At 38.0% G+C, this 23,990-nt stretch overlaps 1 long non-coding RNA gene across 1 annotated transcript; it reads left to right on the forward strand.

The window, feature by feature from the left end:
• Nucleotides 1-347: 347 nt before the first annotated feature.
• On the forward strand, nucleotides 348-22,791 carry LOC149805214 (uncharacterized). Its single transcript, XR_016414809.1, has 5 exons — nucleotides 348-1,275; nucleotides 1,795-1,916; nucleotides 12,638-12,752; nucleotides 22,122-22,228; nucleotides 22,681-22,791. It is a non-coding gene; the product is annotated as an uncharacterized LOC149805214 (long non-coding RNA).
• The last annotated feature ends 1,199 nt before the right edge of the window (nucleotides 22,792-23,990 follow it).

Genomic DNA, 23,990 nt, shown 5'->3' on the forward strand with positions numbered 1-23,990 from the left:
ACAACGTTACATTATAATAAGTAAACAAGGGTAATATTCAAAAATGTGATTAAACGGGGAGGGGGCTGGGGCGCCAATTTTATAGTTCGTCCCCGGGCGCAAAATATCATAGCTACGCCTCTGGGTATAATAGAGACACCCCCCCCCCCGAGTTTGCCACAGAGCGCTCGTGTAATATACGGTTTAATACAAAATACATGATTGTGGGCAGGAATATACAAAATTTGGTCGATATACATGATCGTTGGTATCTATTCAAACGAGGGCCATGAAATACATTAGCAAATTCCTACAGTATTTTAAGGCAGGCGATTACGAATAATTTAAACCACGTTTTTCATCTGTCACAGATTTTATAATCATTTTGAAGTGGCTGCTTTATCTCGAGGAAAATGAGCGGTAAGTGTTATACAAAACAAAATCTTAATAGCAATTTGATCACTTTCGCGTCATTTGACAGTAAGAATAGTAATAAATAGAGGATAATTTCTTTTCCTACGTTAGGCCTAATACCTGGTATGTTTTTTAGTGTGGTACACACACAAAAAACAACCCCAAAACAACACTAACAACATTTTAAAAAACCCACAAAAACGAGTGCCGTGCCGAATCCACGGGCTAAAATGCTTTATTATCATTTTTTTTTATTTATAGCATCAATCACAAATTGAAATATATACAGTATTAGCGTTGGAAAAGAAAGTTTTCTTTTTGTTATATTTTTTTTTCTCACCCTAGCGAAACACTTTCTGCAAATGACCTTAATAAAGAAAAATAATAAATTAACCTAAACCACTTTGAATGTCGACCGTATCTTTTATTTACACGGCATCATGCGCGGAAGAAAATACCAACTGAACCGGGATTTCAGACAGCAGATGAATTGAAGTTGATTCATTGAACATCATTAGCAATTGTACAATCAAACAGATGCAACAATGAAAAGTGGAACTATGAAAAATCGAGAATGTTAGATTTGCGAAGGATTTATTCCGAATCATTGTCTGCTAATAGATAATTCATGTCAGTTGCTGTGTCGGCGATGCCCACACAGCGCGCCGTCCAAATGTGAAGTTGCGTTTTGCTGACAGACATAACACTGTGCCATAATTTATCTGATGGCATGTAAAGAAGCTGCTTAAATTATAGTATTTAAAAGTTTCTTCATTTTGTAAGAGCTCAAGAAATTAATTCTGGTTTGAAAGACAAGATGACGGTAAAACTCAGAAGACGTAGCTGTACAGTACCGTTGGTGTTGGAGACGTCATAATAAAGGTAACTGCGTTAACTTCGCTTTTTGTTTGGTAATTTGTTGGATATTATCTTTTGCTGATCTTCTTTGAGCTTGGAGTAAATTTTACATTCTGAACATTTTTATTTTCACTTATCTGCTTAATATGTATTGCTGGGATATCATATAGAATATGAAGTCAGTATAATGGTACTATATTACATATTTGAATGATAAAAGACTGGTAAATGATATAATGATAAACTACAAAATAAATAATTTGCCCAATATCCCAAATATGTTAATTAAAACAAACATTGAATGTAAATTCAGATATAATGAGCAGTTGTAAGAAGTAAGAAATAACATTTTATCCATTGAACCTGTTATGTGTTATCATCATCAGTTTTAAAATAAACACATGGAGACAAGTTTGCTTAAATTCTAAAATTAACACACACACACACACACACACACACACACACACACACATATGGTATTTTAATCTAATACAGAAATGGTGACATTGATATATGCAGACCAATAGTTTTTTTCTTCTACAGATATAAATTAAAAAGCCTAATTCTGAGAGTTTCACCTACAACATTCATGATGGGAAAGGGCCACTAATTAAGAGCTGACATATGTGGAAGAAAAATACCATCCATGTTGAAAAGGGCTAGAGGTAATGTGAGAAAACATAATTTATCAATCTTATTTAACATTATTGTTGATATTTTATCTCAACTGGTCAAAAGGCTAAGTGGGTTTATGTAATGGTCCAGAGTGTGTTATTTATTTCACATCCCCTTCTGTCTTTCAACAGTAAGAAATTAGCTACTTTGGAGTCCATAGTTCTGATCAATTTGTTTATATAAAACTTGGTTTTGGGCTTAAATCAACATCTTGGATAAATCTAATAATGAGCAAAATCCAAGTATATACATGTGATCATGTATAAGATTAGTTGAGTTTTTTAACCAGCCTAAAAGCCATACTTCCACAATATAGGCTAAAATCATTAAGTTGTCCTTGAAGTTTGATGAGTGTTAACCATTAATAATAATAAGGTGATCTTTCATCTGAGTATGTTACCACTGCATGCAATATTTATACATGTAGTGCAGTTTTTACTAAACGTAGAATACATGCTTATATAAATGAGATCTAGATTGAAGAAGTGAAGATGCATACAAATACATGAGGTTATAACCACTACTGCTGATTCAAGTTTGATCATGCTTGGCCATTGGGCTTATAGAGTCAAGTTTCACAATGATGCTTATTATGAGTGTGATAAAGGTATGGTAGTGAAGTGACCTTGCATCTGATTGGCAGAGTTTCTTATGATTTGCACAACAGTGTTTATGATCCAATTTAGATCTGACTTGTTTAATTATTTGCTTGTATGTCTGAGGCTATAAGCAAAATCTATGCATATAATGTGGTGGTTCTACATCTCACTAGCCATTCTTGCTACTGCTCTTAAAACTATTTCTCATTAATTTCATCAGACTTGGTGAATAGATTTATCTCATCAAGATATAGCAAAAGAGCAATTTTGTAAAAAAAATATTCATTCATATTAAACTCAAATTCTGCATCTGATTGGTTGACCTTGCAAATACTATAAGGGCTCTATTTCTGACAAAAAGATTATTTTGATCTAATGTAGCAGAAATGCTTATATGATCAAAACATTGAACATATTTGATGACAAATAAGAAATAGTTTTTCATGCAAATTTGATAAACATTGATAAATCGGTTCATATCATTAAAAGCTTGGAAGAGTTTGATTACATGTGAGACCATCACATATTAATCATTCTTTATTTAGAGAATTATTTTTGTCAGGATTTAGTAAAATATGTAAAATCAATATGGACTGGTTTTGTTATGTACAGCAACACTAGTTGTTTACTGAGTACTGAGGGAATTGGAGTAAGGCAAGGGTACATTGCAGTAGGTAACCTGGTTGACTTGATAACAGGATTTTAACACAAACATTTTTATCAGGAGTCTAGCATACTAACCATTGATTCACTGCAGATCCTGCCCCCATTAGTTACCTTTTAATACATAAAGCATTTGGGTTTTTTATGTCACAAATCCCATAGGGATTAAAATTAACATCATAGGTCTCACTGGATAGTTTCGTATTTTGACATCCCTCTAATTTTTAAGGTAGAAGGCATGAACCTAATTATCACAAGCCTAGCATTTATAAATTTACACATAAGCTAAATCTATAATGTGGTTCAGATTTACTTTGAGTTAGGCATGGAAATAGGTTGGCTTGTTGGTGACTGCCTGTCACAGTTAGATGAGCATTGGAGATCATATGCGTAACTTAGTCTGCAAATGAGCTGCTGACTTTTATTTGTGTCTGCTACAGAGGTAAATATAAAAAAATCTTGATGGTAGAGGGGTGATGAAAAGTATGCTAATTTGTTATAGTACTAGTGAACTTTATTCATGCATAAGGCACATACTGATTCTTTTAGTTGCCTTGTCACAGAAAAATATTGAAAATAGCTATTTCTAGTAAAAAATGAATGTAAAATGTACCTGCATCCTTTGACCCTACCAGAACCAAACTAAAAGCTCAAATTTGTGCAGCTGCTTTTGCTCATCACAAACATAATTGGGAGTATAACTGCTAACCCTACCCTCTAGCACACATTTCATTCATTCATTGGATTAAAGTCACGTGCACCTTTCGGTATGTGCGACTGTTTAGTTTGTACATGTTTGTGTACTTTTTGAATTTAGCGATTAACTTATACAATGCCCCCAAGCAAGCAAGCCGAAGCCCAGGTGCCCCAAAAGGTCCCGCCCAGGCTCTCATCGCTGCAACCTTCTCCATCGTTGTACTCCGTTGGTGGTCTGTTTCTGCATCCTGCATCTCCTTCCTCTCTCATTTCAGGCAGTAACCGAAGCACACCAGCAGCAGTATTATGAAATTTTCGTTGCAATCAATGCCCAGTTCCCTATATTTATTGGGCTATTCCTGTACTATCTTGCCAAACATGTGATTGTCACATACGCTTCAGATATTCCTGAGTTGTGAATTTTCCTATCTTTTGTAAGGTCTATTAAATTTTGTGTACTTTGCGTACTTGAATTTTCCGAAAAATTTTTCACATCTAGTAGGCTTTTAGTAGCCCTTTATTTTGTTTTGGAGATCTCAATTTGGTTAAGTATTTCGTACGTGTGGCTTTAAACCAATCAGTGTGTTTCAGGGCCAGTAAGTTGTTGGTCAAAAGAGGGCTTTCGTGGGTCAGAATGAAAGCCCTATGTGGTAAAATTTGTTTGTAAAAAAGAAAAAAAAAAAGAAAAGAAAAGAAAAAAAAGGTGGGTAGGGAGTGTGTATGCTATATTTGTGTGATGGCTATAGACATTTTTGTTCGTTTTTCTGCTTTTCCCACATATCCCGACAACACACATTCACGCTCACTTTCTCATTCACACTTATAAGTAGATGTGGGGGGGGTGGCCTTATTTCTTTTGTTTGATTTCGGGAAGGCAATTCTTTTCATACTGGGGGGTGGGGGTGGTTTGATTATTTGAGGCATACTCTTTTCATTGTTTCTGCCTTCATTCCCCAAGGTCTGTAAGTGTCCTGTTCTTTCTTCTTTTACTGCCTTAGGACGTTTAACTTCATCCTGTGCCTTTTCCTGCTCTTCTTTATTTCAGCTCTTTCTGCCTTATCCCGTGTCCGTTTCTATTTTGGTCTTCTCGTCCTTTTGATACTGCCATGTTCGCCGTGAGATGTTTTCTTCGAGGGAGGTGGTTTGATTGCCTTTGTTTCCCTTCGCTTTGACCACTTGGCTATTTACCTGTTATTTTTGTTTAGCTTAGCTATTTGTGATTTATTTTAATGTATATTTTTTTTATTTTTATTTTTTTATATTTTTTTTATTTTTTTTTGATCCTACGGGACCTAGCATGCCGTTATAATTCCGAAACAGTGATTTTGTAATATTTTGTCCTTATCTGGTTTTTATTGTTCGGGTTATGATCAGCTGTGCCAGCCTGTGAACCCACGATACCGAGCCGGCCGTCACAATTCCCAAACAGTGATTTGTAATATTTTGACTGGTCTTTGATTTACTTTTTAATATTTTTTTTTTTGTTTTTTGTTTTTTTTTTTTTTTTCCTTTTTTTCTTTTTTTTTTTTTTTTTTTTTTGAACCTACGGGGCCTAGCATGCCATTATAATTCCAAAACAGTGATTTTGTAATATTCGTCCTTATCTGGTTTTTATTGTTCGGGTTATGAGCGGCGGTGTCAGTCTGTGAACCCACTAGCCCGAGCCGGCCGTCACAATTCCCAAACAGTGATTTGTAATATTTTGATTGGTTTTTTTCTTTTTTGGTTCGATCTTTTAGGTTTATTGGTTTTAATTTCTTTACATGGTCTCTCTTTATACCCAACCCTTCATTCGGTTTAGATTTGTCCCCTTTTGCCTATTTTGTTAATGAATGTCATGATGTTATTATAGGTCATTCCTATGTTATTGTTTTTTGCCACAAGTAACTCCGGGTATGTCCACCGTTCTCCTATTTGTTCCTGTTGAGATTTTAGTTCGGCCCTTTCCTGGTTGTATTTGGGGCATATATTTATTAAGTGTGCGATTGTTTCTGGAGTTGGGCAGTAGGGGCAGTTTTCGGTTGGTCCCCTTTTTATGTGTTTCCCTGCGCATCCTGCCAATAGTGTTTTACCTGTTCTTATTCTATTTATTATTGTTATATCGTATGGATTTTTGAAGGTCGGACTTTCGACTTTTCTACTTACTTTTTTCATCATCGTGTGTATTAGACTGTTTGCATCCGATTTTTCCCATAGCTCTTGCCACATGTCATTGATCTTGTCCCATGTTATTGATTTCAGTGACGCTGTATGCTATATTTTGGGCTTTTGGTTCGTTTGTGGCGTTTTTTGCTTCTGCATCTGCTTTGTCATTGCCTGGGATTATGGATGTGAGAGGGTATCCATACGAATTCAACGTGTTTGTTGTTTTTTTCAATCTCTTTAAGTAGCGATCTTGCATGATTAATCATATTAGGTCTGCTCTTGGATTGGTCTGTTGCTAACGATTGTAGTACACTGTAAGAGTCGCTTAGAATGACTGCCTTAGTTGTGGGGTATGTTTTGACGTAAGTTAATGCCATTAGTATTGCCATGAATTCTACCGTGTATATAGCGCATTGGTCTGGGAGTCTTTTTCCAACGGCGACATCTAATTTTGGGATCACTATCCCTGCTGCAGTTTTATTTGGATTTTTGGTTTTTGATCCATCTGCGAAGATTTGCGTGTATGTCTCGTATTTGTTGTCAATGTACGTTAGTATTGATGCTCTTAGTCCTATCGGGTCATTTTGTTTTTGTCCTAGTTTACGTAAGCTAAGATCTATTTGTGGTGTGGGACAGGTCCACGGGGGGTCTGGGTAGTACCTTATTTTTTCTGGGTTGATATTTGCGATTTGAAATTTCCTTTTTAATTCTATAATTATTTTCCCACTAGGTATTTTTTTATTTTTTCCTTTTGTATCGAATGGTTTGTCGCATGCTAAGAGGGCTTGTAGCGTGAGGTGGTTGGGTTGGTGTATTGATATTCGAGTCGAGTATCGCAGCATGAATTCCTTCCGCCTTAGGTCTAGCGGGGGTTCTCCTACTATTATTAAGATATCTTGTGTGGGGGTACCATTTAGGACGCCGGTGCATACCCTTAGCGCTTTGGACTGTGTCTAGTTTCTTTAGTAACGTGGCGTTCGCCGCTCCATATACCTGGCAACCGTAGTCCAATTTTGCTCTTATAAGTGCTCTATATAGGGTAACGAGTGTTTTTTTGATCAACCCCCCAATTCACCCCTCTGAGGTTTCTGTGGAGGTTGATGTCTCGTTTGCACTTCGTTACGAGTTCTTGGATATGAGCTGCCCACGTGAGTTCGTGGTCGAATACCATACCTAGGAGTGTCGCTTGTTTTTCGAATTTGATGGGTACCCCCTTTAGGGTTAAGTTTGGAGTGGGTGGGGGTGGCCACCTCCCGGATTGAAAACTATGCCTACTGTTTTTAGAGGTGACAATTTAAATCCCCATTTATCTGTCCAATTTCCTATATCGTTTAGTCCTTTTTGTAAGTGCTTGGTCGTTTCTCTGCTGGCTGGGTTGCCAGTTTTCCATACGGCGCTGTCATCGGCGAATTGGGATAAGTCAAGGTGGTTGGGTTTTACCGCTGTTTCCAGGTCGTTTATCATTATATTAAATAAAGTTGGGCTGATTACGCTTCATTGTGGCGTGCCATTTTCCAGTTTGTATCGTTCGGAGTAGTCTTGTCCTAGTCTGACTTGTATCTTTCTATCGGTTAGGAAGTTAGCAATAAATTTGTATATATTGCCAGTTATTCCGTATGGTTTAAGTTTACTTATCAGTCCCTTAGTCCACATTAGATCATATGCTTTTTCCATGTCTAAGAAGATGGCTGTAACATATCTGGATTTTTAAAATTTTTCTCTAGATGCTAATTTGACAGCGGTTTCTAGTCTCATGAGTTGGTCTATTGTGCTTCGGTAGTTGCGAAACCCGCTCTGTGTATTAGCTAGTAGTCCTTTGCTTTCTAAATGGTATTTCAGCCTGTTGTTTACCATAGTTTCCATTATTTTACATATATTGTCTGTTAGTGATATGGGCCTGTATGATTTTATATCGCTTGAGGGTTTTCCAGGCTTAAGAATCGGGACCACTACTGCCTTTTTCCATCTTATAGGTATGGTACCGGTTTCCCATATTTTATTAATGAGGTTAAGTGCAATTGTGACAAGTTTTTTGGGTAGGTTCTTGTACATTTCATACCCCAAAGTATCCTCCCCGGGGGATGTGGTCTTTTTGCCGGCGAGGGCCTTTCTCCATTCGGCTTCTGTAAACGGAAGGTTTAGTGGGCCGTCATTATTTCCTGCTTCCTTTATGTTGTCAGAGTTGCTTTCCTCAAATTGCCTTTTATGATTTTTAAACTTATCCTCTAAGTTGGTATTGCTACACATGTTGGCAAAATAGTTTGCGAATAATTCTGCCTTATGTTTGTTGTTTTGTCCAGGTATGTTGGGGGTTATTGATTTAGTTTTGCCTCTCATTTTTTTAATTCTTTACCACACCTCCTTCGATTTTGTGTTAATATCTAGTTTTGAGCAGAATTCTCTCCATGAGTTTTGTTTAGCTATCATAATAGTTTGTTTGGCAGTTTTTTCCTTTTCCTTGTAGTAGTTAAAGTCCCTATTATTTTTAGTTCTTTTGAATTTGTTTAGAGCTCTTTTTTTCTCTTTAATTGCTATTTTACATTCATTATTCCACCAGGGCACCGTGGGTTTGGGTGCTACTCCTTTAGTTTTAGGAATTGTTTCTTGGGCCATTGTGTTAATGGTTTCTATTAATTTGTCATTAAAGGTGTCAATGTCCCGGTGATATATGGTTTCTGGGTCGATTGAGTCACCTATCTGTTTGAACCTAATCCAGTTGGCCTGTTCGTATTTCCATCTTGGTGTGAAGGACGCTTTATTTTGAGGTATTCTAATTTGTATTTCTATATTTATAAGGTAATGGTCACTTCCCATAGGGTCGCTTTCATCAACTTGCCAATCAGAAATGCCTGTTAATCTTGGTGTGCATAGAGATAGGTCTATTGCTGATGTGTGGCCTGTTCTGTCATCTATCCGGGTGTGCATTCCGTTGTTTAGAAAAACTAAGTTGCATTTTTGTGCCCATTTTTCTACAATTTTTCCTTTAATGTCCGTCTTTTGACTCCCCCATAGTTCATTGTGCGCATTGAAGTCCCCGCATATTACCACCCATTCTCCACAGTCTTTAATCATTTTGATTGTTTCGTCTGCACTTAAATTGCGCTGCTCATTTGTTTCATAGAGGTTAACGATTAGTACCTGCTTAGTTTGAGCGGTTATTTTGACTATCTGTATTTCGAAGTCATTGGGCGGTCTACTATCTGTTAATTTATGCATTTCTGATGTAATTCCATCTCTAACAAAGGTTGCTAACCCCCCTCCTCTTGCTGTGGGGGATCGATGCTTTAGGTATTTGGTGTTGTAGCCTATGATGTTTGGGATACGTGAGGTATAATTTAGGTGGGTTTCCTGTATGCATATAACATCTGGTTTTCTTTCCTGTTCAAGTATTTTGTTATTTAGTTGGTCAGCGTGGGCCCTAAGGCCGCGTGCATTCCATTGCCATATTTTGATTTCTGCTCTGGAATCCATCTCTAGTGCAAAAAGTCTTAATAGTTTGTTTAATTTACTGTTGTTTTCGTTTTATGCGTGTTTCCTACCAGTGAGGGTGCTACCTATTTATTTTGTTTTTGGTATCCTGATTTTTGTTTTGGCCTGCTTATAGTTTACCCCATGGGAGATCATATATTCGACTATTAGGGCTTCTCTAAGAGCCCTGGGGCATTCTGCGTGGTTTGGTTTGTGGTTACCACTACAGTTAGCGCAGTGCTGATTGGTGGCGCTACATGTTTTCCGGTCTGGGTGGTGAAGACCACATTGATTGCACCGGAATAGGTTTCCGCAACTCTTAGAGTAATGCCCCCAATTTTTGCAGTTGCCACAGAACCGTGGTTTGTTTTTGAAAGCAAAAATTTTTTTAGCCTTGAGTTTTTCAGCTATTTTGATAGTTTCTGGGGTGGCGCCCTTAAAAAAGAGTACCACTGCAGTGCTATCCTTTCCCCTTCTTGTTTTTAGGCGGATTGCTTTCTCTACTTCCTGTCCTTTACTCCTTATGTAGTCTACTATTTCATTGGTTTTATTTTGAGTTGATACGTATATGACTCCTTTGTTGTGTGTTTTTGGGGGGTTTGGGTCTATGTGTTGTTTTGTTCTGTTGTGTCTAGTGACCTGAACATTTATTTGGTCTATTCTTTCAATTTCCATATATTTGGCAATCTGTTGTTCAGTGGTGCATTTGATTATCAGCAAGTCGTCTCTAGTGCTTTTAAGCGTGAATTCTCCTTGGTGATGTTTGTTCAGTTGCCATGCTATGGTTTTAAAGGCTAACTTCGTTATTTTGGAATTTACTCCCTTGACGAAGAGAGTCAGTTCAGCGGGGTGTTTCTTGTTTTGGATATTTTGCAGACTGGTCTTTTTTCCCCTGGTGTTTGTCTCTTTAGCTGACTTTGTTTCGTTGTCCATAACCGGCTTGCTGGGTCTTGTATTCTGACAGTTAGTGTGTTCCTTATTCTTTCTAACTGGTATTTGGGATTTGGTTTTCCTATTATTCTTACCTTTTGTTGAGTCGTGTGTGACTGCTTTATTTGTGGTAGGGTGAGGGCGTTCTGTTTCATCTAGTAGGTTCTCAGTTTGAGTCCCCTGGCTGCTAGTGTTTTTAACCAGCGTGGTCTGGGTTGTTTTTGTGCTTGTTGAGTATTGTTCCTCAGTTTGGGTACTCATGTCGGATGTAGTTTTGCGGTTACTCGGTAGATTGTCCACATTCTCGTTTACGCTTGGTGACAGGTAGAGTCTACTCATCGAGTCAGTTGGGGTCGAGTTGAAAATTGGCGTTAAGAACTGTATCTGTCGTTTTTCTCTTAGGGGGGATGAGACTGCTTCGGAGTAAGTTTGCCTTAGTTTATCTGCCTTTAGGTTGACCAGGCAGCTGAGATAACTATTTGATGATGTGACATTAATTTTGTTGTTATCCATCTTGAGTTTCTTTATTTGATGTAAGGTATATATGACGGGATATTTCTTTAGTTTTAATCCTGGGTTTGTTTTGATTTCTTGCAATTTATTTGAGTTTAATTCTAGCTTAAAGCTATCTGTCTTAACTATACTTTATTCTACTTAGTACTATGAAAAAGCAACAGCTGTAAGGGGATATGCAAATAGCTTTTATTCTGATTTGTGTAATTAATTATTATATTACTATTATCCAATTTAAACTTATTGAAAATTATTTTCTAGCCAAATGGTCAAAGTAAAAGGTTTTACTTACCCCGATCCAATTTTCTTTTTAAGATCTTTAGAGTTTTTAAATACAGCCTTCTAATTATACAAGTTTCATTACATTGGTCAATAATTAGTCACATGTGATGACACTTGTAACTAATCAAACCACAGCAACTGAGAGCAGACTAAGCACTGATATTTATATGGTACAGTGGCAATATACAGTCTGTCTGCCGCAACACATGAAACAAACTGGACAAATCTGAAAGCCTTGAATTTGACTTTATTTATCTGTATGGTAGAACAGAACCTGAGTTGAAAAGCTTTTAAAGAAAGACCTTGATATCAAACCTAATAATAACTGCAGGAGTTATATTATGGATAATTAACCATTCTCTCAGTTTCAAACTGGGCATTCCATCCCATGGGGTTCTAAATGTAAACCAAGTGTAACTGATATCCTAATGAACTGTAAAGACCATAGCAGCACAACAGCAGGGGACCAGGTATGTCCAGATCCAGAAATCACAGACCAGTTTCAAACTGATGATGAACCACATAAAAATTACACATCTGCTAGAACTTATGTTATGAAGATAACTTAAATTGCATTATTATTAATCCTCCTCCTCACATTCATCATAATTGAGATGCATCATATATGTTTTATTGTAAAATAGTTTATGCAACATAATTCAGTGAAGACCTTTGCTGCCAATTTACCAGTGAACCATTTGTTTCAATGAACATATTTTATGTTGTAACAAGGAGCATCATTTAAACATTATGATACACTTATCATACCTGTATATGAAATCTTAATACTAACACTTATACTTGCAATACTACTACTAATAAAAACACCTGCATTGATAATTTGATTATGTTCAATTGGACTTGTATCTAAATGATCACCAGCTGTATGAAAAGACATATTTTAATATATAGATATTGGATGGAATACTAGTTACCACAATTGAATAGTCATATGATAAATGATATATTATTTTAAACAATTTATATTTGCAGTGAAACATACTTTTACATTATTTTCACTTAAATTTCATTTATAGAGCAGTATACTCTGCATTCATTAAATTACTGAAATGGTTATAATACAACAACAAATACTGCAACTTCCAGAATCACAAAAATCAAAAGATATAAACAAAAACTTCCCTACATGTATCAACAGTTGTCACTTAATAGACAGAACTCTGAAGATTTAGAATAGGATGTTAACAAATTAGGTATTCAAGTTAAAAAGAAAAAAATACCAAGTAAGCTTACTACCAAAAAATCAAACAATAACAGTGAATTTTAGTACATTCCCAGGAAACAGAATATATGATTTTTCTTAACTTGATCTGATACATCTTAAATCTATAGAAAATGATTCATATTGTATGACTAAAATATTATGTAAACAAAAATTCCATCACTTTTTTCAGATGCAACATGCATACCCCAACCCATCCTTCTTGATCATAAAGTATACCAGCATTCCACTATAAGATGGGGAGCTGTAGTGGCTCAGTGGTTAGCTTTCTGGACCTGTGAAATAAGGTAGGTTCAAATTCTACCATCAGACCAACCTGGGTTAGCTACCATGGTGTGTCCTTGGGCAAGGCACTATACTTAAAGTGCCTTGGCACTAAATAACTTACTTGTGTTGGTTTACCATAAAAGGCCAAACCAAACACAAAAAACAACAACTTTAAAATATGAGTTTTGTCAATACTAAGTAATTGAAAATCATACTGAAGAAATGTTTTTGTTAATACAGATTAATGGATCTAAAAAATCTCTTTCTTCTGCAGGAGTTTAAAATGTTAAATTAAAAAGGTCATGGTACACATTGCTTTGTTCGTACACATCAGGCTCCGTAACCCATATCCAACTAAAAATTTTAGTAGAGTCTGAATAAAACATATTTTAATCTGGATGATAATATTCTTTCTCCATTCATATATTACACCACCAAGATTGATCCAAATAAGATTACATTTTACTATAACACTGAGGATGAGTATGCCTCTTAACAACTTACAAATGTGGAGAGAATGGAGTTAAACTGAACTTTGATTTCTTTTCAACCATAGCACAAGATGATCATTTATTATGAAAAAACCTGAATAAAGTTGGAGTTCATAAGCATGACAGTCTTGATACAATATAAATTCAATATATTATTGTTGTCTTGAGGTATAGTTCTGTATATTACAATCTCACACAAGATCAGGGTATATTGTAGTACTATACAGTTAATTCGGGATTGTATTAATACCTATTCTGGTGAATGAACATTAAATAAGATTTACTATTTTGGAACCAGTTGCAATAAAGTTTACTAAACAAGAGAAAATATGACTTTACTATAATATCTAAAATGTAAAATCTGCAAACAGAATACTTGCTTGACTTTACACTTCAACTATATCATAATATTTATTTGAAATGAATTTATACAAATGGCATTAAATTTGGTTTCAGGCTGGTAATGACAATGGTAGTAGTGAATAGGGACGGTCTAGGGACTAGGGAACTTCCATGTTAAAAAGGGTATATCCACTCTGGGGACTATGTAATTTAACATGGGAGAAAAAAAAAAAATATCCATTCTAGGGACAAGGGGAATTTAACATGGGAGAAAGAAAAAAAACTATTCACTCTAGGGACAAGGGAAATTGAACATGGGGAATAAATCGTGGGACTGTCTTGGGACTAGGGGAAATGGAACAGGGTCGGGACCCTATTTTAATAAGGTCCCGACCTGATGGGTCTATGAAAATGGAACAGGTGAAAATTGAAACAGGGAGGGGTCTCTATTTTTTTATTATTTTTTTAAACAAAAAAATAAAAAAAGGGGTAGGCAATTGAAAGTCAAGATCTTTTCGAGAGATAGGAATGGCCCTGAAAAGGGCCTTTGGTTTTATGTTAATATACCCTTAACATAAAGGGCATCTGTGACATCTTCTTCTTGACCTTAGGCTGTGCCTGACTGCAGGACCATAGATTAAGACTCTTTTGAGGCATCCTTGATGCTCCACATAAGATTCTTCGCATCCACAGGCTGGTGTCTGTCCTGTGGATAACTGTCCAGTTGGATCGGACATACATTGATATGTCCGTCCGGAACATCATCGAAGACACAAGCGTTGAAGATTGTACATCGGTCCACATGTTGGGGTGCTGAGTAACAGGTGAAGGAATGCAGTGAACTGTACTTATTTATAGGGGGAGGAAGGATTGAAACGGATTGAGTTTGTTGACCAATCCAAACACGCGTTACAAAATTCAGTCAGCCCACGTCCAATCCGAAGAGAGCAGTCTGTGACGTCACATAGTCTATATAGATTCGCTAGCGCCTGTGCGTAGTCAATCTAAGCGACAGTTTTTCAACATGACGGAAACTCAGAAAATGATCAGTTTGGGTGCACTGATGGTGGAGACTACCCAAGGGAACCCAGACTTACTTTCAGAAGAGGTGAATTGGGATTTTGTGGATTTTTTTACCTTGCAAGAATTTGTTCCTGAACCTTCGTCACCTTCTCCTTCATTACCGCACATGGAAAATTTTAGACAGAGACAGAAAGAAGAATTGGAGAAATTTATACAACAGCAAAAGGAAGCGGAACAAGCTTTTCTCCTACAGCAACAGCAGCAAGAAGAAGAGGTAAGAAAAAAACAAGAAGAAGAAGACGCAGCAGCAAAGAAACAAGGGTGTCAAAATCAAACGGTCACGGTACTGTTAGACATTTTAGTTAAGAAGTCTGAAACAGATGTATCAGACTTTTTTATTACGGCCGAAGAGAATACGACCTTCCCAAGCTAAACACTCCAACCCTGTGACTACGCCTACTGCACCATCCTTAGTGATTTCAACGAAATCATCATCAACAGTACGCAGTCCAGAAGTAGGCCTTGGCCATGGCAAAGGCTTAAGACAGTTAAAGTTGATTGTTTAAACTCACCCCTTACACCAAAAAAGGCCCTTTTCAGGGCCATCCACGTCTCTCGAAAAGAGATAGGCTTTCAATTGCCAATAACTAAAAAAAAACATTTTACCCAATAGTACCTGTCTGTGTATGAGTGTGCGTGAGTGTAGGTTCTTATTTTAAAATCAAAACCCAAAGACACTTCCCTTTTATAATTAATTTATTCTTTTATAAATATTTACAATTCACAATTCACAACAGAGCACTTTAAAAAATTCATAGACTTATTCTGTCTCTTTGTTCACTCTCTGTTTTTTTAATTTCTTCACCGTCATAGTCTTTTCCTCCTCTTCCTCCTCACTTTCTTCCCTTCTTTTCTTCTCCTGTTTCTTTTTCTTCACCTGTCTGTTTTCTTCCTCTTCCTCTTCCTCTGAAGAATCCCTCTCTTCTTCTGACTCCTCTTGTTTCTTTTTTGGGCAGTCTGGTGACCAATGTCCTTTTTCTTGACAATAATAACAGGTATCTTGACTTTTGTCTCTTCTAACCCCTTTTTTTTCTTTTTTGACGGTCTGGACACTCTGAAGACCAATGCCCTTTCTTCTGACAGATATAGCAAGTATCTTGACTTTTATCTTGAAAGGAAGGAGAGTAGTCCCTCGGCTGGTCTGAAGAGAATTTTCTAATGACCCCTCGCAAAGCTCTGATGAAACGTTCAATCTTGGTAGTCTCTTCCATTGTTGTGCTCAGTTTGAGAGTGAAATGAATAGTGAAAGGACAAGACACATACCCTTTATATACGCTGGTCTGCTATGACTATAAATTAATCCATGGTGTTTAAACTTTAGTCATTTGACTTTTTGCTATCGAGATGAAATGATCCAATTCATTTGAGAAGAAAGAAGAAGAAAGTAAGAGGCAGAAACGTGATCTATCGCCTCGTACTAGGGCTGAAGTCTTGGCACAAATTCATGCCAGTGATTTTGAAGAGGACATGAGTGAACCAGAATCCAAACCCTCTAAACAAAGTTTACCACCCTTAGTCAACCCTGAAAAGTACTATGACATTCGAGAGACGGAAAAGCGTCCCTCTAGAAAATTTAGAACTACGGCTTACAAATACACAGTGAAGTTTAAAGATTTCAAGTCTGAAGTACTGTTAGAGAAAGCAAAAGGGTTCATCACCGACATGTGGGATTCTTTGCTCACCACACTCAAGCGACAATGTCAACCCAAAGAAGATGATCGCTTGAGACTTTCCATACAACATGACGGCTTGAAATCCCCTGTTTGGATCGAGTTTAGCAGCCCTGCAGAATTGACCACTTCCAAAGTCATGGACAAGATTCAACACGTGCAACAATCTAATGACCAGTTTGACATCACCGATGGAAAAGCCACACTGGACATGACCCACGTCTCTCCTCCTCAAGGGACCGGACAATGCAGAAAGACCTTATTGGTCAACAACCTTCGCATTACCAAAACAAGTCTTGTCCAAATTAACAATTTTCAAGACCACATGTGTTTAGCTTGAGCCATCGTGGTGGGATGAACCTATGCCGACAAGAACGACACGGTAGAATGGAAAAGAGCCTGGGAGAACATTCGAAAATCGAACCGAGCCAAACAACGAAATGAAGCAGAACTTCTGTTACAACAAGCATGCCTGTCCAAAGACACATCCTGTGGCATTCCTGAGATGCAAAAATTGCAAGATGCCCTAGCTCCACGATACACCTTGAAAGTGCACCCTCAAGAAGTGCGCGGGTCTCTGTTGTTTCGAGGGAAAGACTTTAAGGATGGAAAATACATTCACCTCTATCATCACGATGACCATTTCGATACCATTACCACTATCACTGGATTCCTGGGATACAAATATTACTGTGAGAAATGTGACTTATGATGGTTATAATAATCGAGAGCAACACAAACATTGTGGATCGAAATGCTCAGGATGTTTGGCCTCTCAACCCTGTCTGAGCGAAGGGCAAGAACCAGTGCATTGTCCTGCTTGTCTGCGCACATTTGTCAGCCCTGCCTGTTACCAACAACATCTGAAGATGCAAGGTTCACAGAAGAAATGTGCTTGTCAACTCCTGAGATTGTGCCCAATGTGTGGACAAGGTCTATGTATCAACAGTACCAAGGCACACGTATGTTCAGGAAAGAAAAAATGTCACATTTGTCACTGCATTGTGGACTTGGAACACCAATGCTACATACAAAAATACCAATCCCAACCAGAGAAAGAGGATGGTCACAAGAAGAAGAAAGGCAATTTCATCTTTTTCGATTTCGAATGCATGCAAGAGATCAGTATTCACATTCCTAATTTCTGCATGGCTCATCGAGCGTGCGAGAAGTGATTCAAGAACCTATCTTGAGTTATTGCCCTCACTGCAGTAAGATTCCTGGAGGGCGTGAAAAAATCTTTCAAGGACCGAACACACTAGCCGATTTCACACAATGGGTCTTAGACCCCATCGACAAGACGTGGAGCCAAGAGGACATCGAACATTATTATGGAGATTGTCATTGTCATGCCACGGTGATGGCTCACAATTTCTCCGGATATGATGGACAGTTTCTTTTGAGATGTTATACGGAACGTGGCATCGAGCGTCCTAAAATCACTTTGAACGGAGCCAAAATCATTTTCATGCAAGTGGGACAAGTGCAGTTTAAAGATTCGATGAGCTACTTAGCCATGCCTTTGAGTCGAATGCCTAAAATGTTTGGAATGACAGAAATGGCTAAAGGATACTTTCCACACTTTTTCAATACAGAAGCCAATCAACACGCCATTCTACCCCATTTGCCTCAGGCTCACTATTACGACCCTGACAACATGCGTACCGAACGAGAAACTTTCTACGCTTGGTACCAGGCTCACGCCTCCGACCCTTTCGACTTTCAGGAAGAAATGCTAAAGTATCGTCGTTCCGACATGGACATTTTACGGCGATGCTGTGGAAAATTTCGAGAACTGTTCATGGAACATGGAGGGGTTGATCATTTAAAAGAGGCTTGCACCATTGCCAAAGCGTGTTCCTTAGTCTACCGACAACGATTCATGCTTGAAAACACTGTGGCTGTCATCAGTCCTCAAACGACCAACTATGTCAAACGTCAATACTCGGTCAAAGCCCCATGCTGGTTGCATTACTTGTGCGACAAGGAAGACAAATGGATTCAGCATGCCCGCAACGGACAGGGCGAAAGATCATCGGAATGCATTCGGTCAATGGCTGGGACTTAGAAAACCCCAAGATCATGTACGAGTTTAACGGTTGCTTATTTCACGGATGTCCCGTCTGTTACCCTGACCGCGGCACTAAAAATCAGTTCTTACAACGAACCATGGAAGACTTGTACCAGGCCATTTGTCAGCCACGCCTAAAGTTAGAACAGGAAGGATACCAAGTGGTGGAAATGTGGGAACACAAATACAATCACCGTTTGAACACCGATCCCGAGTTTAAACGCCTCATGGAAAGTTACCAGTTCATGGACCCCCTGAACCCAAGTAATAGTTTGTACGGAGGAAGGACCAATGCCACCTGTTTGCTGTACCAAGCTGACGAAGAGAAAGGAGAAGAAATCATATACTTGGACGTGTGTTCACTGTATCCCTACGTGTGCAAATATTGTTGCTTTCCTGCAGGGCACCCACAATTGTTCACCGAACACATCGACCTAAAAAACATTCGACAATACGAAGGCTTGATCAAGTGCAAAGTTTTGCCTCCCACGAACCTATACCATCCCATCTTACCTCGCCATTGCCAAGGCAAACTTATGTTTCCTATGTGCCGTACTTGTGCTGAAACGTGCAACCAAGATCAACCTTGTCATCACACCCAGGAAGAACGGGCCTTGACGGGGACATGGGTCAGCGTAGAATTGTTCAAAGCTCTGAACATGGGATACCAACTGTTAGAAGTGTACGAAATTTGCCACTTTCCCAAGACACAATAATTCCACAAGGGTGACCCCACGCAGAAAGGCATTTTCGCAGACTACGTGGATGCCTTTTTGAAACTGAGCAAGAAGCCAGTGGCTATCTGTCCTGGTGTCACACTCCCGAAGACCAAAAGACATTCAGAGAGAAATTCTGGGCACAAGAAGGCATTACTTCAGATCACATTGAGAAAAACAAAGGCAGGCGATCGTTTGCCAAAGTGATGTTAAATTGCTTGTGGGGTAAAATGGCACAATGACCGTGTTTACCCAAGACGGAGTATTTCACCGAACCTTCCCGCTACTTTCAGATGATTCACGACAAAGCCAAATTCATGAAACACGTGGACGTCGTTCATGAGGATTTGATCTTGGTGAATTACGAAGAAGATCTGAACTTTGTAGAAGATGACCCCTTTGGAAATGTCATCATTGCAGCTTACATGACAGCTCATGCTCGCTTAAAATTGTACGAAGCTTTAGAACTGTTAGGGGAACGTGTCTTGTACTTTGACATGGACAGTTGCATTTATATCGATCACCCGAGTCAACAGCACCCTGACATCGAAGGAGACCGTTTAGGAGCCTGGACAGACAAGCACCCCGATGACAAGATTCTAAGTTTCGTTAGTGGTGGTCCCAAAAATTACGGCTACGAATACTGGGCCAAACAAGGAGAAGTGCACACGAAGTGTAAAGTGAAAGGACTTACTCTGAATTATCGTACCAGTCGAGTGGTCAACGTTGGCATATTGAAAGAAGCCTTGCAGTCTAGAGATAGTGACCACCTATCAACCCAACAAGATTGTACGTTTACCCACACACCACATCGTCAGTCGACCCTTGGAAAAAGTCTATCAAATCGTGTAGCAGAAGCGAGTGCGGCTTCCCACCCACTTTACTTTGCCGTATGGACATGTCGGCATAAAACATTGGTTGTAAGAGGATAGCCACCCACCAGAAGGATGACTTCGCCGCAGCAAGAATCGAGTGAGAAATCCAGTGAGAACTCCAAGTTCAAACCCTACCATTTTCCAGTCTTCTTACCTGACTATTGTGATTGTGCCCGTCGATTGGACATGTTTCAAAAATGGCCTACGGATAGGGAAGGATTACCTTCTTCGTATGTTTTAGCTAGAACAGGATTTGTCTACTTCGGACCCGAGTCAGGATTGGGATACGAAGTACAGTGTTTCGCTTGCAGACTTAAGTTACGAATGGATCTATGTATCTACAAAGATTCAGCTATTCTGGAACATACTCGATGGTCTCCGCACTGCCCTTACCTTTCAATGGCCTTTCCACCCATTAAACTACGGTACAATTATGATGGTACCTTAGAGACGGTACCTTCCAAAACTAGACGTAAACACATTGCATCCTATTTCATTGTTGTTTCTTTTCCACATAATAGCTTATTTTTTATAAAATGTTAAACTTTACTAATCTTTTTTCAAGATCACTTTAGTTTGCAAAAATACATCTTGTCATTTATTGGCATTCTACATTGAATTTTGTAAACTAGCTATAAACTTGACCTAATTACTCAACTTAACTGCTGACAGAAACAGTCTACAGTAAATGTATTTCATTTCTATAGCTCGATGGATAAACATTACATCTTTTAAAGCTGTGCACAGAATAGGCCGACATATCACGAGTCAGGAAAACATGGGGGTGGTATCCCCTGTGTCCAAAATTAATATCATTTTGAATAGAATATTCTAGTGACAATTGCCTCTTTTCAAATGGTAAGCATTGCTTTTTTTTATTTTCATCAATCTGTCAAATTCGGTATGCATTTTGCTTTAATATTTGAGATGGAAACCTTAGGTGCATAGAAATGTCAGACAGCATTGTACATCATGGATGGTGTCCAACATACTTTTATGATCATAAAACAAAATCCCATTTTTTAGTTATGGCCACTGATTTAAAAAATATTCATCCAAGCTAAATATAATAATAATAATAATGAGGACTTTGTATAGCGCCTAATCTTTAGAAGCTCTAAGCGCTTTGCAACATTAGACAACATAAAAACATACACAATGATATGATTACAAAAACAAACACCATGAAATTAGAAAACATAAAAAACATGCTGAGAATATTTAAGGTAGTTAACATTATTAAGTCATTAAGTTTGTTTTTGTAGTCAAAATAAGTAGTTTTGAGAGCACTCTTGAATGGGATCACTGCGTCTTTGTGACTAAGTTCAGTGGGCAATTCATTCCATGTTGCTGGGCCCTGGTATGCAAAAGAATGCTGTCCATGTGACTTTGTTTTCATAGTGAGAATAATGAGTATATGATTGTCGGAAGAGGAGTGTAAGTATCTTGCTTGTGTGTACACATAGGTGAGGTCGGATAGGTATGTTGGACTAGAGTCTGTCAGTGAAACGTAGCACAGAGAACTAATGTTGTGTTTGATTCTGGATCGAATGGATAGCCAGTGTTGGGTACAGAGCAGCGGGGAGGTGTGCTCTGATTGTGGTACTCTAAGTATGATCCAAGCAGCTATGTTTTGAACTTTTTGAAGTCTCTGCAGTAGATATTAAGATGAACCAGACAGAACTGAGTTACCATAGTCCAGTCTTGAAAGCAGTAATGAACACACAAGTGTTTTAGTGGCATCAACTGAAAGATATCTGAGAATGGAGCTGATGCGTCTCAGCTCAAGATACGCAGCCTTGCATATGTTCATGACATGTTGGTGCAATGTGAGAGTACTGTCCAGAGTAACACCTAGGTTTTGTACTGATTGTGTGAATTTAATGTTGGTGTTGCTGATATTTATTGTGTGAGGTAAAGGATGTGAATGAGAAAGTCTTTGATAAGTAAGTATGGCTTGATTTAAATTGTGTTTTTCATGTGACTTGCCAGAGATTTTTAAATGAATTGATAAAGTAACTTGAGACACATTTCAAAGTACATGTTTTAAAAATATTCCATTGATTATTGCTGGCATTTAGAAAAATGCAATGCATCCTTTGTTGTGAAACTTATTTTAAAACATTGTATTACTCATGCAGAAGCCTGCTTGAAAACTAATGGCAAAGCAAAGGCAAATGGAATGGAAGAGACCATATCAGAGACCCTCAAATATGCACCCAACCAACGCAGAATGATAAAAAACAAGGTAATCCAAATGACTCTTATTTCATCAATTTTGGATTCAGTTTCGTCTTTTAAAGCATAGTATTTGCAAAGCGGATGCATTTCTAAACTGATAACAAAATCAGCTTATCCTATTGCCCAGGACTATCAGAGCTAGAGTCCAGCTAACTACAATATGCATATATCTTGTCTGATCGGACAAGTGCCTCCATTTGGAATTTTTATTCACATGAAATATTTGGATGAAATAAATTCATCTTTGTGCAAATTGATTGCACCATCCACTTGCCAGAAATGACAAGTAAGTGCAAAGTTATCTTGTATCATGGCTTAACGATAGTAAGGGAAGCACAAGTGCAGTGAAGAAAATTTCATACATTTTTATAATGCTGATTAACATGACTTCTGCATATGTAACTAGTGCTGAGATGATATGACTTTATTTAAGCATTACAATTTTGTTTTAATTTGCAGGTGCCTGAGCAGAAGAAGTAATAGATAAACTTTACAGTGGAGTTGGAGACTGATTCTGATTCATAATCTTAATTAAATCTAGAAAATAAACATTAAAGTCATATTAAAATATCTGTTGTATTGTTTCCTTCTTTCATTTTTCTCTTAAAAACAAATGTCTGAACCTTTAGTCTGTAAATTCAGTGGATTCCTTATCAGCCCATCTACTTTTACTTTACACCATGCTACTTTAAAAAAAAAATGAATTATCCCCATTGGGGTAGGTCCCCCCAACCCCCCACCCTACTTTGTCAACTTACCTGCCACATTTAAATCTAATGGAAGGCCCTGCTGTAAAGCCTGTTAGTAAAACTACCCAACAAGAGGATTTCATACATTTGCAACTCCTAGATGGATGGTAATGTTTTCATTTTTGTAATGTAGATTTGGACATTCTTGCCACCAGTATGGAATATGTGTTTCAGAAACACAAGCAGCTTTCATCAGATTTGCATATAGGTTTTATATGTTGTGAGTATGTTGTAGGAAGTTTTTTTAAATAACATCATATGAGATGATGCCAGTGGAAATGGCAGAAAAGTGTCTGTATTGTTCACCAACTACACCTTGTTCTTACAAAATGTGGCTGTTACACATTCCCATGATGATGTCACTGACAGCCATCAGTGAGGAATGCCCCAACAAGCATAATACAAATTGCTTCCATTGTAATTGTTACAATTCCATTCTGACCACTCCGGTGTCCTAGTGGTTAGAGCGTCCGCCTCAGAAGCGGGAGGTCATGGGTTCAAACCCCAGCCAAGTCATACCAAAGACTTACAAAAATGGTATTAACAGCTACCTCGCTAGACGCTCAGCATTAAGAGGTTAGTGTTAGGACTGATCGGCCTGGTGTCAGGATAATGTGACTGGGTGCAACATCATACTACATGTTTGCAGCATGATGCCCCAGTGCTATACATCACTATAAACTGCCACACTGCAGACATCGTAGCAATATGACTGAAAAATTATTCAAGCTACGTTAAAAATCCAATCACACACACACAATTCCATTCTACGATCCAGAACCAACACTAATTCCGTACTACAGTTCTTGCATTTCAATCCAATTTTGCTTTTGAAATGTAGTGCCACTCAATTCATAATGAACCCATTCATTTCAAACACTCGCAAATACTTATTATTCCTGTCTACAACTGAAAAATATCTATATAAAAAAACGTGTAACTGTGTTTTATGCAAGGGCATGGAGATGCACAAAAACTTGCACCTGAAGCTTGAATAAAACCCCGACTGTGGATAAGACT

The sequence above is a fragment of the Sinohyriopsis cumingii genome, chromosome 2, assembly GCF_028554795.1.
Source record: "Sinohyriopsis cumingii isolate HCF-2022 chromosome 2, ASM2855479v2, whole genome shotgun sequence".
In the NCBI taxonomy this organism is placed as follows: Eukaryota; Metazoa; Mollusca; class Bivalvia; order Unionida; family Unionidae; genus Sinohyriopsis; species Sinohyriopsis cumingii.